Source organism: Falco biarmicus, chromosome Z (assembly GCF_023638135.1).
Source record: "Falco biarmicus isolate bFalBia1 chromosome Z, bFalBia1.pri, whole genome shotgun sequence".
NCBI lineage: Eukaryota > Metazoa > Chordata > Aves > Falconiformes > Falconidae > Falco > Falco biarmicus.
In genome coordinates, this window is record NC_079311.1 from 76,849,253 (window position 1) to 76,865,524 (window position 16,272).

General features: G+C 41.6%; 1 protein-coding gene across 9 annotated transcripts in view; it reads right to left on the reverse strand.

Moving 5' to 3' along the window:
- Positions 1-2,121: 2,121 nt before the first annotated feature.
- The window catches only part of CELF4 (CUGBP Elav-like family member 4), a 723,065-nt gene continuing 708,914 nt past the window's right edge, over positions 2,122-16,272 (reverse strand). For 8 of the 9 annotated variants that reach the window (XM_056325512.1, XM_056325515.1, XM_056325511.1 and 5 more), the window contains exon 13: positions 2,122-4,158. The gene's annotated coding sequence lies outside the window, so the exon portion shown is untranslated. Of the gene's footprint in view, positions 4,159-4,271; positions 4,310-16,272 lie in introns of those variants that run through there. The other variant, XM_056325506.1, reaches the window with a different exon arrangement.

Sequence of the window (16,272 nt, forward strand, 5' to 3'; positions counted from 1 at the left end):
GCTTCAGATTGAGTCTTCTCTTTGGCTGCTTGCCAGACCCAGCAAGACGGTCCCATGCAGGAACAGGCCCACGCTGCAAAGCTTTAATTGTTTTGCTTTACAGCACCTACAGTGTAAACCCGTGGAAAGAAGCATGGAGTCTCCATATGATAGGCACTTAAATCTTAAAACAGGACAGGTGTATTTGTACAGCCCGGAGAAGAGTGTTTATATCAACCATAAGGCCATATCTACATGTGTGCTTCAGCCCATCCTGTTTTAGTCTGTGTCTCTAACGTAACCAGAGTTGAGTATGGCAAGTAAACATCACTTAGTTCAGGCAGCAGTGTGGTCACAGCAGTGCTTTACTCCTCAGCACACCAATGTAAATGAACCTCCAGCTGGCTGAAAACATTGCGGTGCCTCCCTCCTTTTTGCAGACTGGGCTTGGAGATTTGCCTAGTTTTTGAGCTTGCCGCATAATGCATGGGGAAGTGCTGGGAGAAACGCAAGGACCATGCGTGGTCCCCTCTGTGTCACTCATAGCCAGATTCCCCAGTTCAGTAATCCCGATGGTGTCTCTGCAAAGTCAAATATTTTTAGAGGTACTGGCCTGGGCCACAAAGGCAGCTTTAATAGTGTTTTCAGGCCTCCCCATGGGAGCTGGCTGCTCCCCAACACTGGATATTTTATCTTTTGTGTATTACAGGGTACCTCTGGAATCTTGTCTCACAATCATTCACTGACAGCCCTCAGCTGTGTCTCAGTGGCCAAGGGTGTCCCCAGCTGTATGCCCCAGGGATGCCGCCCATCCTACTCAGACCACATGGCCATGGCCTTGCAGATACGTGAGGATGTACCTCACAGTCCCGTATCCACTGCAGAGACATAGCATCTTCCTCAAGGCAGGTAAGGAAGGGCTCTGGGGAGCTTGAGGGTCACGAGGGGGAGTGGGGAAGGCAGCCAGAGAAACAGGGAGGGAATCAGGCAACACCTTCTAGGGGTACCTTTGCTGTGCCACTGTGGGAAATTGAGTCTTCCCTATTTGTTGTGGGTTTTCCTTCTTCAAAGGGTAAGTTTCACAAGTGCCCCCTTGATTCTCAGATTGGCCCAGGTCAGAGGATATGTCTCTGTCCTTTTCACCCCTGCAACTCAGGGCGGGACACTGACTGGCCTTTGGTGAAGAAACTTCTTCTTACCAGAGACCTAGCCCTCATGTTCTAGCTCAGTGACATCTGAAGCCAATTCCCACGTCTTTAGCCTACTCAGCCCTCTACAGAGTAACTTCTCTGCAAAAAGACAGAGATGGGGTTGGTGTATGTGCTCTTCTGTATTTGCCTTTACCTTTAGATGAAAAGAAAATACTGACCATATTCCCTCCTTGTATTCATCACCTGATTTACATTTCATTTATTTCTATAGCCCTGAACAGACATTAGTAACTCATAATAGTAATAATAGGAGTTTCTACTAATAGAACTCCTTCCATCTGTGGAGTTCAAATTATGGACAAGCACCATTAGTCCCATTTAGAGATCGATTTAGCTGGTGCAACTTGTCCAAATGCAGATGCAGCTCTGAGAATCAGAAAAAAAAAATATGCAAAAGCTCCTGGTTTCAGACCCAGCCTTAGCTCAGCTGATCTGGTACAGCCATTTCAAGGGAAAAAAAAAATTAATCATTCAAAAGATGAGATGTGAGGGATGCTCAGGAAGAAATTGAGCCTCCTCTCTAGAGACTGCAGAATTTCACAAAGTTGTCCCAAAGCAGCAAAAGGAGCAATGTCCCAAGCTTTGGCCTCTATCCTTATCAGCATGAAAAAACCATGAGCGTGAAATCAAACAACGGTCTTCAAATGGGAGCTACAATGACTCTAATTTGTATGTACTGTTATTTGATCTTCTAACCTACTAGGTTTAAGGTAAACCACAGTGGAATAGCAAGCAGACATTAAATGAAACAGTGTCATTAATTCAATCCAATGAGATACGTTTTATATAACAAAGGGATTTGTTCTGATACTCAAACAATGTATATTAATGAAAAAGTCGAAATAGATTCATTTTGTTCTCAAAGCAAACACATTAAGGAAAGCCATCAAGAAGTAAAGAACATGGCATTATTTTTTTTAAACTGTGCTTTATTTAGGGCTAAGCTGGAAAGCGTCATTCAATAATTACAGAAGATTACAAGGAGTTTTAGGGAATTGAGAGTGAAAGAGCAGTTGTATGGAACTGCAGCTGCGTTACACATCTGTACTTTCTAGCTGTGGGCTCAGTCTGGCTGCCCTTACTCAGGCAAAATACCCTCTATATCCCCGTGGGAGTTCTGCCTGAGTAAGGGCCGTAAGATCTGGCCCAATAGGGAATTAGACTTAAAATTAAATTAAAAGAGAAAGGAAGAAAGTTTGAGATCGACATAAAAAACAGTAAGAAAAGCAAACAAGAACATTAAAACAGAGTAAAACCAAACAAAGAATCAGAAACAATTATCACACTGCTCAATCGATGCAAACAAGTGTGAGAATGATGTAAATCAAGTTATAAGACTGTGAAAATAAATTTTAATAAATATGATATACTTTAAAATATATGTGTTCTTAAATAATTCATTGTTTTTTCTGAGTCAGATTTTTTAAAGCAATGTCTTATTTTTTAACTGCTCTAAAGTCATTTACCAAAGATAAATATCGTGCTTTCATTAAATAGTTTTCCTTGTTTTTTCTCTATCATTACAATTAAAAGTCCTACAAAATATGCAAATTTATTTACAGAAACAGAGCCAGCATCTTTTTTTTTTTTTTAAACATCCCCCTGTTTTTCAAAATTCCTTGTAAACAGTTTCAGAAATTCTTCAAAGAGATTGTTTTATGTTACTTTTTGCTTTTATTTTTTTTTATTTTTTTATTTTTTTAATTTTTTTTTATTTTTTATTTTTTATTTTTTATTTTTTAAGATTAAGGTTCTAGGCTAATCCTTGCCCTGAAGGTTTCTAGAGCAAATATGGAAGCTACTGAAGCATAGGATGATGGGAATCTTGCGGACAGCAGATCATGAAGACATGAAGCACTTAGCTGTGTTTTGTTGTTCAAGTTAGAACTAACGTCTGATAAAAAGACAGCTGTTTTGTTTCCCATTTGCATTGTCTACAGAATCGAGTTTTGTTTTGTTTATTTTTTAATAGCTGGAATGCTTGCAGTTAAAAAAGCTGCCATAATAGCCATTTATCTCCTTTTTCTCCTTGATATATAACAGCATCCAACAGCAATTGGCAGAGTAGGAATTTATGCTCAATCTAAACTCTACAAAAATTACAGTTCTACAACATCTTTGATTTTAGCATTAACGCTAACTTCTATGTAGTATTTTTTTTGCCTTTTTTTTTTTTTATGTTGTCTAATTTTTTCTATTATATAGGTATTTTAAACTTTCTTTTTTTTTAAATTCTGTACAACTATTAGGATTTTAAATGGGGAGAGTTAGAAGCATTTACAAACCTTTTTTGTTTTCCATTCAATATCAACCATCTTTCCTTTCTCTTCTCTATGCCTTTTTATGTATTTATTTATGTATTTATTTATTTACTTTTTTGCTTTTCATAGATATCCATCTTACCTGCCTTTAACAGTGCGATCCTTACGTATTATACAGAAAACCATATGAAAGCTTCATAGACTCTAATTAATGTATAACCAAAGAACCTCCCAAAGTATGAAAGAACTATTATCTTGCTGTTTTAAAAGCATTTAAGCATTTTTTTTTTTTTTTTTTTTAATTTTACATATTTCATATAATCGCTCTCAAAAACTGTTTTAGGAACAGCTCAGAGAAAAGGAAAGAACTTCCATATTTTACATACAGCTACAAGTCTGCGGTAAAAAGTTTTGTCCTTTGGTCCCTATATAGCTAAGGAATGACAGATAAAGATGCTTAGTGACTGTTACCATGGGTCACGCATGGTAACCGCATCCTTGGTGGCAAACAGGCACTCCTTTGCCAGTATCCAGGTTTGCATCTCCTGTTTGAAGAAAAGCCGCTGTGGTGATATCAGTGTCTCTTCAGAAATCCTGGTTGATCTTGTTCCTGTTCTGATTTTACTTATGTGTTTGTTTGTTTTGTTTCAAGCGCATGTCCTTCGAAGTCAGCAGATGTGATACTTTTCTTGAAGAAATGTTACAGTCTAAACAATCAAAGAGAGAATAAGTCTGAAGTCTTCAGCTTGATTGATATTTGCTGATATGTCAAAGGTGTAATCCAACAGTTCCCGTTTTTTTAATATATATATACTTTTTTTTTTTTTTTTTCTAATTGTGGCCCATTCAGCTGCTGCCCTAAAAAAATGAAGAAGATCATTGCAAATTAAATCAAAAAGGGGAGGGGGAAGTAGGGAAGGGGGGGGAGGGTACTTGGGACAGGGGGGAAAAGACCTAAAAAATGAAAATTAAATTAAAAACAAGCCTGTTCTTTTGGGCCCAATCCTGCTCCTGTTGAAAGTAATGGATGTTTTCTTCTCCCTTCAATTGGGACAGGATGGGGCTTCTGGTTTGATGTTTTGCTTTTGGAGACATTGGCTCTGATTCTGCTCCCACTCAATGTCAACAGAAAGATTCCCCTTGACTTCAGTGAGAACCGGATCAAACCCAAAGTGAGCAAGGTAGTCACGATCATGATAGAAAAAATACAATTGTTCCTAATAGTAATAATAATAATAAATCAAAATAATAGTAGGGCATGTCTATGTAGATCTGTATCACTATGTATGTGCAGATAGCTGCATTTTAATTATTTTTGAGTGCCACTTTACAATGCCAGATCAAAATCTTGCTTGGCGGGCTTTTGTAGTGTGAAAGACATCAAGAAAGAATTGTTCTACATTTTAATGGGGTGCCATCTATGACAGTGTATGAGCTTTCTGTGGAGAAACAGCTGCCAATAACATCTACTCCTTTGTGACTGTCAGAAAGTAGGACTTTGAAAAGGCAATTTATAGGATGTTAAATTAAAAAAAGGCTGTTGGAATAAACTTTTTTTTTTTTTGCAAAAAAAAATGTAAAGCTAACATTTCTTAAATAAAAAGTTATTTAAAAAAATGTAATCATGATCCGACTAGGCTTGACATTTAAGTAGGATGCTTAATCATTAAGGATTAGCTCTTATCTCTTTCTAGCAAGCAGGTTCTTCTTATACACTTGGTGATTTATTACATCAAGAAACTTAGAAACTGCAAAAGGTCCACTCTGGTGGAAAAGTGTCATGCGGAATATCAATCCATGCTGGCAGGTTTTCACACTGTTGGTTCAACAAACAGCAAACCGTACACAGCAGTCTAAACAATTACAACACCAAAAATAATAATAGAATAAAAAAATAAAAAACACTCGTCAAGGACCCTTTTTCAGTTGTAAACAAAAAGATGCATTTTGCTTTTTGATCTGTATGGGTTTTTTTTTCCCACTCAAAACAATCCCTCCCTCCCCCGAGCAATTAATTTTGGCTGGAGTTGCTGTAATATGGAACCTTAGAATTAGGAATTCTTGAAAAGACATACAATGAGGCTTTTCTTGGGGTTTCTTTTTTTGGATTGCTATAGTTTTCAAACTACTGTTACTATCATTACTCTTTTTTGTTTTTTTTTGTTTTGTTTTGTTTTTTTTCATTTTTTCTTTTTTTTCTTTTTTTTTTTCTTTTTTTTTTTTTTTTTTTAAATTTTTAGAGAGTGATTTGAAATATCCTAAGGGGGAAAAAAAGGTGTCAATTGAAAAAGGCCCCCAATTCTCCGGAAAAAAAATAAAATCACAAGATTTTCAGTGCAAAAAAATTAATCACGCATTTTTTTCTCTCTCTTTTTTTTTTTTTTCCAATTTATCTGTAGTTATAATAATCCCATTTTTTTCTAAAGAATTAGGAATCCATCTTTTTTTTTTCCTTCTATGTGACATCTAAAGAAGCATAAAACGCTGACGAGAAATCAAACAACAAATAAAGAAACCACTGCAAGCACCAAAAACGAAACGAAAATGAGCACAGCAAAAAATTGTGGCAGCACAAAGTCAAAAAAGGCACATGTGATCATGACTGGCCAATCATCAACTGATACAACATCCAAGAAAAATGCTTCAATCACGGCACCTGCACGAAACTTGACGGCATGTCATGCAACCAATTCTTAGCTTGTTACATGACGCCATCATGTCACACTTTCAACTTCGAGTTGATTTGAACTTACGGCCTGGGGGACTGTATTCTCCACTTTCATGTCATTACGTGAACTTTTTTCCTAGCTCAGCGCGAGACTGTGGTGGATTTGACTGGCTCTTGGTTGGTTTTGTTGGAATTTGATTGAATGACAAAAGAAGAAAAGATTTTTTTTATATATATATATTTATATATAGTGTGGAAAAAGGGAAAGGTGGGGAAAGAAGATATATATAAAAATAATAATAAAAAAAAAGTTACAAACACAGCATCAGTCAAAAAGATCTAATGGAAATACTTGCCATTAAACTATAGAAAATGAAACAAGCAGGAGAGCAAACCAAACTAACTGAACGGAAAGAAAAGAAAGAAAGGAAGAAGAAAAGAAAGAAAGGAAGAAAAAAAAAGGATGGAGGAGGCCTAGCTAGAGACACAGACGTAAAACACACACTTAAATGTAGACACACGGTCAACAGTGAACAGTAACAGAACGCTGTGCAGCGGCTGTTGAGGAGAGCATGCACTGAATGAATGAGCGCAGACACAGATCAGTTTGCAAAGTCTGGAAAATAAATACATTTGCTGCCAACCAGAATGCTTTTGTTAGCACCGGCCTTTCCCACACCACCCCCAGCATCCTGGGCTTCACTGGACCGCTAGGCAAAGTCCTCTGGCAGTCTTTCCATTTCCTTGGATGGACTTCAGAGCAGGTACCATTTTAATTTGATTACATCCCAGTTTAAAATCAGGGGGGAATACAGACCAAGAGCTGCTTTGGCTACTGAGAATAAAAGGAAGAAAAAAAAAACCCAAACAACCCACCACCCCAAAAAATGAAAAATAAAATGAAAACAAAACCAAAAAGCAACTACTACTTCTTGCTGCATGTCCATTTAGTGGTTCACAGGACAGCAGGTTTGGAAACACAGCAATGCTGGTATGGTGTGGGAAGCAGACTTGTAGGAGGACTCAGATGGTATAATGGTTCCTGAATCAGCATCACTAAAAGACAGATATTTACTCCTTTGGCATTTGGGTCTGGTGTGAATTTAAAAAATAAAAAAAGAGAGACAGGAAAGAGGAAGCAGATGAGGGAGAGGAAGTGGACGAGGAAGAGGAAGAGGAAGAGGAAGAGGAAGAGGAAGAGGAAGAGGAAGAGGAAGAGGAAGAGGAAGAGGAAGAGGAAGAGGAAGAGGAAGAGGAAGAGGAAGAAGAGAGGAGAGGAAGAGGAGAGGGAGAGGAGAGGAGAGGAGAGGAGAGGAGAGGAGAGGAGAGGAGAGGAGAGGAGAGGGGAGGGGAGGGGAGGGGAGGGGAGAAGAGAGGAGAGGAGAGAAAAGGGAAGAGAAGAGAAGAGAAGAGAAGAGAAGAGAAGAGAAGAGAAGGAGAAAGGGAAAGAAGAAGAAAATGGAAAAGGAGAAGAAAGAAGAGCAAAAGGAGAAGGAAAAGAAAAAATAAAAAAGAAACTGCCAGGAGCTGGTTGCTACAATCTCCAGAAGCACCCTGTTCCTTTCCTACAAAGGAAAATGTCCCTTTATTGGCCCAGGGAGTTTTGCCTCAGTAAACACCAAAAATCACTGCACACAACGATACACTTGTCTCAGTCAGCAGCTCTGCACTCTGTTATTCAGGTATTGCCTTTCTATCCTCTTGGCAGGGCTCATATCTCTCCTCCCAGCTTATTTCTGAAAAGTCACTGCACACGACTGAAATTTCACCTTCAATCTGGGTGTCACAAGAATACTGTTGGCAGTTCTCATCCTGAAGTCATGCATGCTGGCTAGAGAAAATTCTATTGCTGGCTTTTCCCGCCCCCCCCCCCCCCCGTAGTTTTTCTGAGCTGAAACATGCTTTCTGGCTAAAGCAGTTATGATCAGCTGACAAGAGACGATGCAGAACTAAGCTCCTGATCTGAGCACTGGCTTCGGCTCCACACTTTTCCCACAGTTGGCTGGTGTCTTGTTTGGAACTGACTCCTTCTTGATGGCCTGGCCCCAAGCCCTGCCCTTTGATGAGCTGGAAGTGCCAGCGTGATCTTCCTAGAGTCTGAGTGAAGGCAGTAGACTGGTACCCCTAAGAGAGATGCAAGATCTAGGTCTACAGTTATTTCACAAGCCAAGAGGGAGAAGACTATCTTTTTGAAGATGTCTCAGGGTAGAGCTGCTGTTGCTTGTGTCCTTGGGCACCTAAGGACAAGTACCGTCAGCTGTAGAGGTCCAGGTTGTGCATGAGGAAGAGGGAAAGGCCTCTAGCATCCCTTCTACCTCTTAGGGCTTTCTGGCTATGCTGTGCCACAAGAAAAAGAGCAGGTGGGAAGGAACAACAGATGGTAGTACCATCATAGCAAGACCTGGCTCTTTCCTTGCCTCAGTCATGCCAGCAGCATGAGTTAGGCTTTATGAGGATAAGGGCTAACAGGCTTTGCTCCCCTGAACGGGGCAGGGAGGCAGTGGGAATGGGAGAGATCTGGTGGAGCAGATACTATCTCACTATAACGCTGGAAAGTGGCAGCAGCACACACCTGTCTGAGGTTGGAGTATGGGATGGCACGAGCTGCAGCTTCAGGGGTGGCAGCACTATGGGAAAGGCAATGTATACTTGTGGATGCTAGCCCCAGTCAACACTCAAGTTGAGGAGAGGTTCTTTGACATTACCTTGATTGGGGAAAACATTTTCCCTTATGGGTGAAGCAGGAGGGACCAGGGTGGTCTGCCAGTGACCACTGGTTTTGGAGTGGGTACTACTATCCCTCTGCCTGTCCTCTAAACACACCCTCAGACACTGTGGATGTGACACACACACACACACACACACACACACATATATTTATGTACAGGTGAAGGATTAGGACTTACTAAGGCTAAAAGAACAAAACAAAAACCCAGAAAATGTACTTTCACATGAGAGTCCATGTGGTCATCTTGCTTGCCCAGCTTGGGTCTCTATTTCAAGCTCCAAAAGAAGCTGTCCTAAAGCAGAGTTCTACAGCACCTACCTAGTCAACGGTGGTGAGAAGACCCTTTGATGGTCTTTAGGGACATTTCCTGCCCACACCGCAAAGTACTGGACTTTAGGCAAAGATTGTAATAAACAGGAGTACACGTAGGTCGATTGGTTGAGTTGAATGACACAGGCTTTCAAGTGCACTATCCCTTTTTCAGGTCTTAAACTTGGTCTGACAGACTTTCCTTCTGGAGGGCTACAGAAGCAAATGCCATTCTCTATTGACTAGTCGGAGGAGTTAGGCACCTATCTCATGAGGACTGCTTCATCAGCAGCCTGAAATTGAGAGGTAAGTTAGGCATCTGTGTTAGACTGGACACCAGCCAAACTAACCTGTTTAAGAAAAGCAATTCACTTTGCTGGGAATGGGTATGAACTTTGGGTATTGCTGAAGTAAATTTGTGAGTAAAAGTGTTAAGGTTATGAAAACAAATATATACACCCTAGTTCAGAAGTGGTGCCTTGGAGATAAAGAAGGAACATACTTCCTGAGCATTTAGGACCTGTGCGCAAGGACAGATAATGCTAAGTATCTTTGCTGCAGATAACACTGACCAGAAACTTGCTCTACTGAGGAAACCATAGCCAAACACAGCGGGTAAATGACAATATTCCTCCAACCCAGCTGCTTCTTTAAAATGTCTAAGTGGAGCCTGAGACTGTTCTCCTTGAACATTGTCTAGAGATAATGACTTAAAGTCCTAATGATGGGATTCAAGACACAGATATCTCCATCTGAGCAAATCACTCTGGGCTGGTTTTAGTAGACAGACAGGGTTGGTAGGTTCCAATTCACCTGCCTGAAGTGATCCTTTCAGATGAGACTGAGAACCATGGCCAAAAAAAGCCTATATCTCTCCTGAGGTTATAATGAGGACCTTGAATAACTAGCCGTGAAGGAGACAGTTACAGAGTAGTTCTATCACATCAGGGGAAATGAATCTCAGTCAAAGCCTTGGTTAGAGTGTACATAACTTTAGTCATGTCCTTGTAACCTGTGCTGTCAGCATGGTAGTTCTAATGCTATGAACACCTCTGTCACAGGAAAGCTTTTAATGGCAGATTCTGATCAGACTGTAAGGATCAGCTCTGCATTGTTGCAGACATTCATTGACCATGTTTAAGCCAGAGCAATATTTACTTCCCCCAGAAGTCTTTGGCTTAGACTTATCCAATCCAGATATAAGCACTCAGCTCAGGAGTCCATTTACCCCAAACTCTGCAAAGTCCATGGAGGTGAAGAGGAGCAATGATGTTGCTTAGCTAAGATATGAATGGGACTTGAAGGTGTCTCACTCCTCAAAGACTAGAATGGAAATGTAAGTCCACTCAGCAAGTCATTGAGGCCAAATGAGAAACCCATGGAAACCTTCTCTGTGGCCGCTTTCTTTCCCTGTTTCCACATGAGTAACTGCATGTGTGGTTACCCCAGAAGAGACATTTAATGGCAATCTGTTCATACCTTCTATCCCTACTGTTCATGCACATGGCCTTGCTAAAAAAGCAATGATGTCCTTTGGAACTGATTCTAATTTTTCAGCTCTTCATCTGTATTTCTTTTGCTCCACATAGGGCTGAGTCATTGCTGAGACCTTGCAGCCATATAAGTGGGGCTCTGGAGATAGATGAGGCTATGAGGCTGTACCCCCAAGATTCCAGGATCATTTTCCAAGGATGGATTTACTGGAGGACCAAGAAGAGGATGCTGAGACAGCTTTAGTCCCATATACATCACCAGCCTGGTGGGTAGTTATGGCCAGAGTCCAGGTCTGTGCACAGCAGGAAGGATGCTGCCCTGTCCCTTGCTTGGTGCTAATGGCAAACTGCCCTGGCTTCAATGGGAGAAGGATCCCATTGCTGGCATGACAAAGTCAAGCTGTTAAGTGGAGTAAGATTTGTGTTCATCTGTACAACAAACTTTTAAAAGCAAGAGAAGGACAAGCGTTTCCCAAAGACTTTATGAACTAAGAAAGTGCATATGATCTTTAAAAATACACAGCTCCTGTGCTCTGTGACATTCACAGTATAGTCCAGGGACTGCTAGGTTTGCGCAGCATCTTGCACACACCTTTCAGGTCATCTACCTGCTGTCAGGGTATGAATGTATCTGCTAAGCTTGCAAATGTAACCAGCTACAGATGCAAGACTGCTCTGTGTCTTTGCAGGACAACAGAATTAGCCCAACACTGCTCCTGTCAGGACGGGCTACCACGTTGAAGTTCTTCTTCCATTACATAATCTACTGCCTGCTATTTCTTGTTATTCTACTGTGTCTTTCTCCCTAGTTCTTCCTAGCAAAGTCTCCATGGATCATCTTCTCTACCTCTTTTTCTGTGCTCTGTTGGAGGCAAGAAACCTCTCCCTGAAGAAACTCAAAGGCCATCACTTCTTCCAGCACTGAAGTGGCAACCTCCCATGCTCACACCGAAGCTCTGATCATGGCTGAATATTGCTCATGTGCCCACTACATATGTAGACTTCTTTACCTTTAAGCAATACACTTTAGTCTCTGTTTACACACACAAATATATGTGTGTGTTTGCAAGCCCATCCAAAACTGTGGTCAGGATCCTGTCCTTCCATTTGATAGGGCCTGCTGTCCAAGCACACCTGTAATGGGGCAGTGGAGATATTTCTCTTTACAGCTATTACCTCTGAGGCTGATCAATATTATTACAATTCCAACTTGTGGTTTTTTTCCCTTGTCTGTCTTCTTATTTCTATAGCAATTTCTCTCTCTGTTTTATGCCTTTGCACCAACTTTCTTCCAGTGCTGGATGGCTTCTCTTTGCCTCAGTCCTCATCTTCCCTGTTCCTTGATACCAGCCCACACAGATCTCCCCTTCCCTGGCTTCTGCCTGGACTGCCTGGCAGAGGTGGAGGAAGGAGGCAAGGCTCGACAGAGCAGGCTCCATCCCTGCAACAACCACTGCTAAGACTGTGATGGAGCGTCCAAGATTAGGAGCCCAAATGTCTTAGAGAGGGAAAGGCAGTGCAGTGAAGGGGACTTTGCATCCATGCTGGGATTAAATGAAGCCTGATCATTTACACTAGAAATCAATGTGTTTACCTGGACTCTTGGGGTGCTATTTTTAGGAAGAAGAAAAAAAAAAAAAGAAAAGAAAAGAAAAGAAAAAAAAAAGAGAATGTTTTTGTCAGATGTTTCAGTTTGAACATCTGAAGGTTAAAAAGGAGACAGATTGTATATATGAATCTTTATATACATGAATATGCACACATACGTATCATACATATGTATACGTACAGAGGTACTATATATACATACATATCAACAGAGACAATTACACATATACAGACAGAGAAGCTGATGTGATCTAACAGGGAGATGGGAGTCCAGCATTTCAAATGCTCATGTTTTCTGTGGTTTCTTTTGTTTTTAAGATGCTTGATGACCCTGCCTCATTTTTCCCATCCATAAATTAAAGGTGACAATAAAATTTAGCTCTTAAATTGTAATGCCCTTCTTTCAAATAACCATATGACTTACTTGCTGTGCAGTGTTCTTAGTAGGATTGCTCTCATTTAACTACGTTGCGTTAAGAGCTAGTTGAAAAATGACAATTATTTTCCAGGGGGGAAATTGTCATTATTTTGGCTTTCTTTCCTGTGAATACTTTGGTTAAAAAACCAAAACAAATCTGGGGTGGGGGAGGTGGCCAGAGGAATTAATTTTTGCCTTTTTTTTAATCAATCTGAAAACCAGTCCATTTTTAACAGGAATTTAGTGTTTTGAAGGCCAACATTTTTAATCAAGACAGTTTTGGTTTTTGTGCTGTTGGCATTTCTTTTTTAATCTACTAGAAAGAAAATTTACTGTGGAAACATCCAGTTTGGTCAAAATGTCACCTTTTGGTCACCCCCTCCTCCCCCAGCTGGTGTGATGAAAAAATGTCAAGCAGCAATAGCTATGTCACCTCTGATTTATCTATTTTTCTAGAGTCATTAGTCTCAAGCAGCAGATGAAAAAGCACCACACTGGAGCAGCCTGCTCCTGGAGAAGCCAGCCTGGATGGTCAAAAAATGTCACTGGTTCCCCTGTGTGGCTTTGCCTTTTCTTATGCTGTCCCCAGGCGGGGGCAGGAGAGGTGGTCATAGCATGATGGGGATCGCAGGGTGGTGGAGGCACCCTGGAAGAGATGTGGAGGTGTGCAGCACACGGAAGAGCTGGGCTGGGGTGGGACAGGGCAGGGATGCAGGGTGGGCTGGTTGAGAGGGAGCTCCGGTCTGCCTGGCACAGGGGCTGCAGCAGGGAACAGTGGGCAAGGGCCGAGCGGTCACAGCCCTGGTTGCCCTCCTCAGCAGCATCCAGAATTTACTTGCTCATGCAAACATAGCCATGGCTCTCTATTCCTCTCTCAGCTTGCTTTTACTAAGCAAGGGCTTTGCAGGCAAAGGTCAGAGCCATAAATTCAGGTCTTTTTGGGAAGCAGGGAGCAGTGATGGTAAAGGTCAAATTATATTGTTGGGCTACTTTTCCATCAAAGCCTGTAGCCTCTTCTGCTCCCAATGGCCAGCTCAGTGAGTCCTGTGCCCGAAGGAACTTCTGTTCTGCCTCATACAGAGTGCTCACTCCTGCTTTTGCTGCTGGTGAACATTAGGCGGGAGAGGAAATTAAGCTGTGTGGTAGCTACCTTTCTGCACATAATGAAAGGTTCTTTATTACAAGGGGGCCTCAAGGAGTCTGCTGTCTCCTGAGCACTGTACCAACAGTTTAATTAAAAAAATGTACATGGTTGAGAACCAAGTCTAATTGGGAAGATGTAAGTGAGCCTCTGTGCCCAGTCTCTGCTGGTTCTGCTTTTTTCCCTTCGTAGGTTGACTAGAGCTTATCAAAATGCTGATGAACATGATGCTTCACTCTCCTGTTCTTGTTGCTGAGGGTTAGATAGGGATGCTATGCTCATTACCCCTTTCCTTTTCCTCACCAGACTAGGATGATCTCAGGACCCCTGATGAAGCCCAAAGCCCAGCTCATGGGTCTCAGCAAGGAGGGTTATGCTGCCTGTGACCTCCAAGCAGGTTGCCTGGTACACCCTACCTGAGGCTCAAGCCTCTGCCATGAGACATGACAGCCCACAGCTCTCTGCCAGGCCGGGCTTGAGGAGTTTGGTCTGTAATTGCTCAATGGGAGCAGGAAGAAGTTGTTGGGGTGCTGCTTGTGTGAGGCTGTGTCCAGGAAAGGAAGAGACCCCAGCTTTCCTCCCAGATAAAATCCCGGCCACGGGTCCACAGCAACTCCCCCAGGACTGCTCTGGTGCCAGTGGCAGGAGGCAGGGCTGGACTTGGGAGCCACCAGGCCTGGCTGTAGATGGGGTGGCAGGGACACCCTGTGCCCCACGATCATGCAAGACTTCTCATGTGCACCAAGCATTCATCCACACTCATTATCACCCTGCATGTCAGACCTTGCAGTATCTCCCATGCGAAGCCTTGCACTTGTGGGTCTGCTTGCCTGTGATACATAACCAGACCGTTCCCCAGGGGTGAGACTTCACCCTTCTTCTGCCAAGCCTGTTCAACCTCACCTACATTCCATACCCCTCTAAATCAGAATGCAGCCAGGAACACATATTCCCAGCTTGCAACACTCAATTACTCCTTCTGATATTTTATTTTTTTGCCTGCAGCTTCAAATTACCTTCAAGGTGCACAGTGCAATTAGCTAAAAATATTTCCTGCTTCGTTTTAATTGCACTAAAACTCTAATGTACCTCCAGTGAGGAGCAGTAAGGTGGAAATTGGTGCCCCAAATATTTCAAATTGATTAAAGCCTGGGATGACTCAATAAGCTTACACAGTTCTATTAATTATTAAATGTTATTATTTTTTTTGTTAAAACCCCCACCTTCCTGAAGCCACGTTCTGTATGATGTTTCTGAAAGAAGATACTCTTGCTAAGAAGATGATAACTCTTTCTGAGTTTGAGACAGATTAAGACAAGAATTCCTCCACAGAGCTGGAGCAGTTTCCATCTGAAGAATTCACAGCTCTTGGCAAATTTTAGCATCTCAGAATTTGATTCTGAAAACACTGATGTATGTGACTTACATAAGTGACTCATTTCACTGCTATAGCTGAGGTATTTATATGGTTCTAATTTAGAGCTGGATTACATTTTTGTTCAAAGCCTTTCTTGGTAGAAAATGCAGGTGATCAGTCAAACATGGTGGCTTAAAAAATAATCAAATCTTATTGTCTGAGAATTTAAAAAGATATCCAAAACAAAACTTTTTTTTTTTTTTTTTTTGAAAGCACTAAAACCCAGTATGTTGATTTCTTCATTCCCATGATGACTGGTTCATAAGATTACTTCAATGTACTTTGGAAAAAGTATTGAAAGTAAACCCCAAATTCCATTTGCATCCAGTGGAGTCTGATCAGTCTGAGTCCTTTGGGTTTCTGGCTCACTGTCACCTCAGAGAGCCTGTGCTTATGAAGTCTGTCCCCTTGTGCCTGCAGCTGTGCTGCCTGGGAGCGCTACTATATCCTGATGCCCCAGAGCTGAACCCCAAGGCTGGACCCCTTCAGCTCTGCTGCTGAACTTGGCTTTGTAACCCATTTTATTCTAAATCAACCTGTTCACCTTATATGACCGAGACAGCAGGTCATTGCTGGTCTAGCTGACTTTAAACATGGCAGCAAGCTATCATATGAGCCATTCAACTGGCAGAAGTGAGGTGGTGGGGGAGACACCGAGCATCTGGAAAAGGAAACCCTGCCAGCTGATCTTGCTGCAGCTAAAAGTTGGTGTGGCTACAACTACAAACTGTAGAGGGCTGTCTGATGCTCCAGCCTCATATCCTAGCCCCATAATTTCATTCCCTAATGCTAATATTTGTGGTGTCATTGGTTTGAGATTGTAGAAAAGCACTGCAGTCATCTGAGGTTCTGAAATTTTATCAAAGGACCTCAAAGAACTTCAGAAAGGATTAAGACCTATACTCATTATTTCTAAGACTGTAATCTATATAACAAAAGCTGATTGGTTTAAATTTGTTTTTTATACACTTTTAGTATCAACATGACAAAGGCATTGTGTAAAGTGACCATGAACAGGATTTGGCAGTGAGAACTTTCA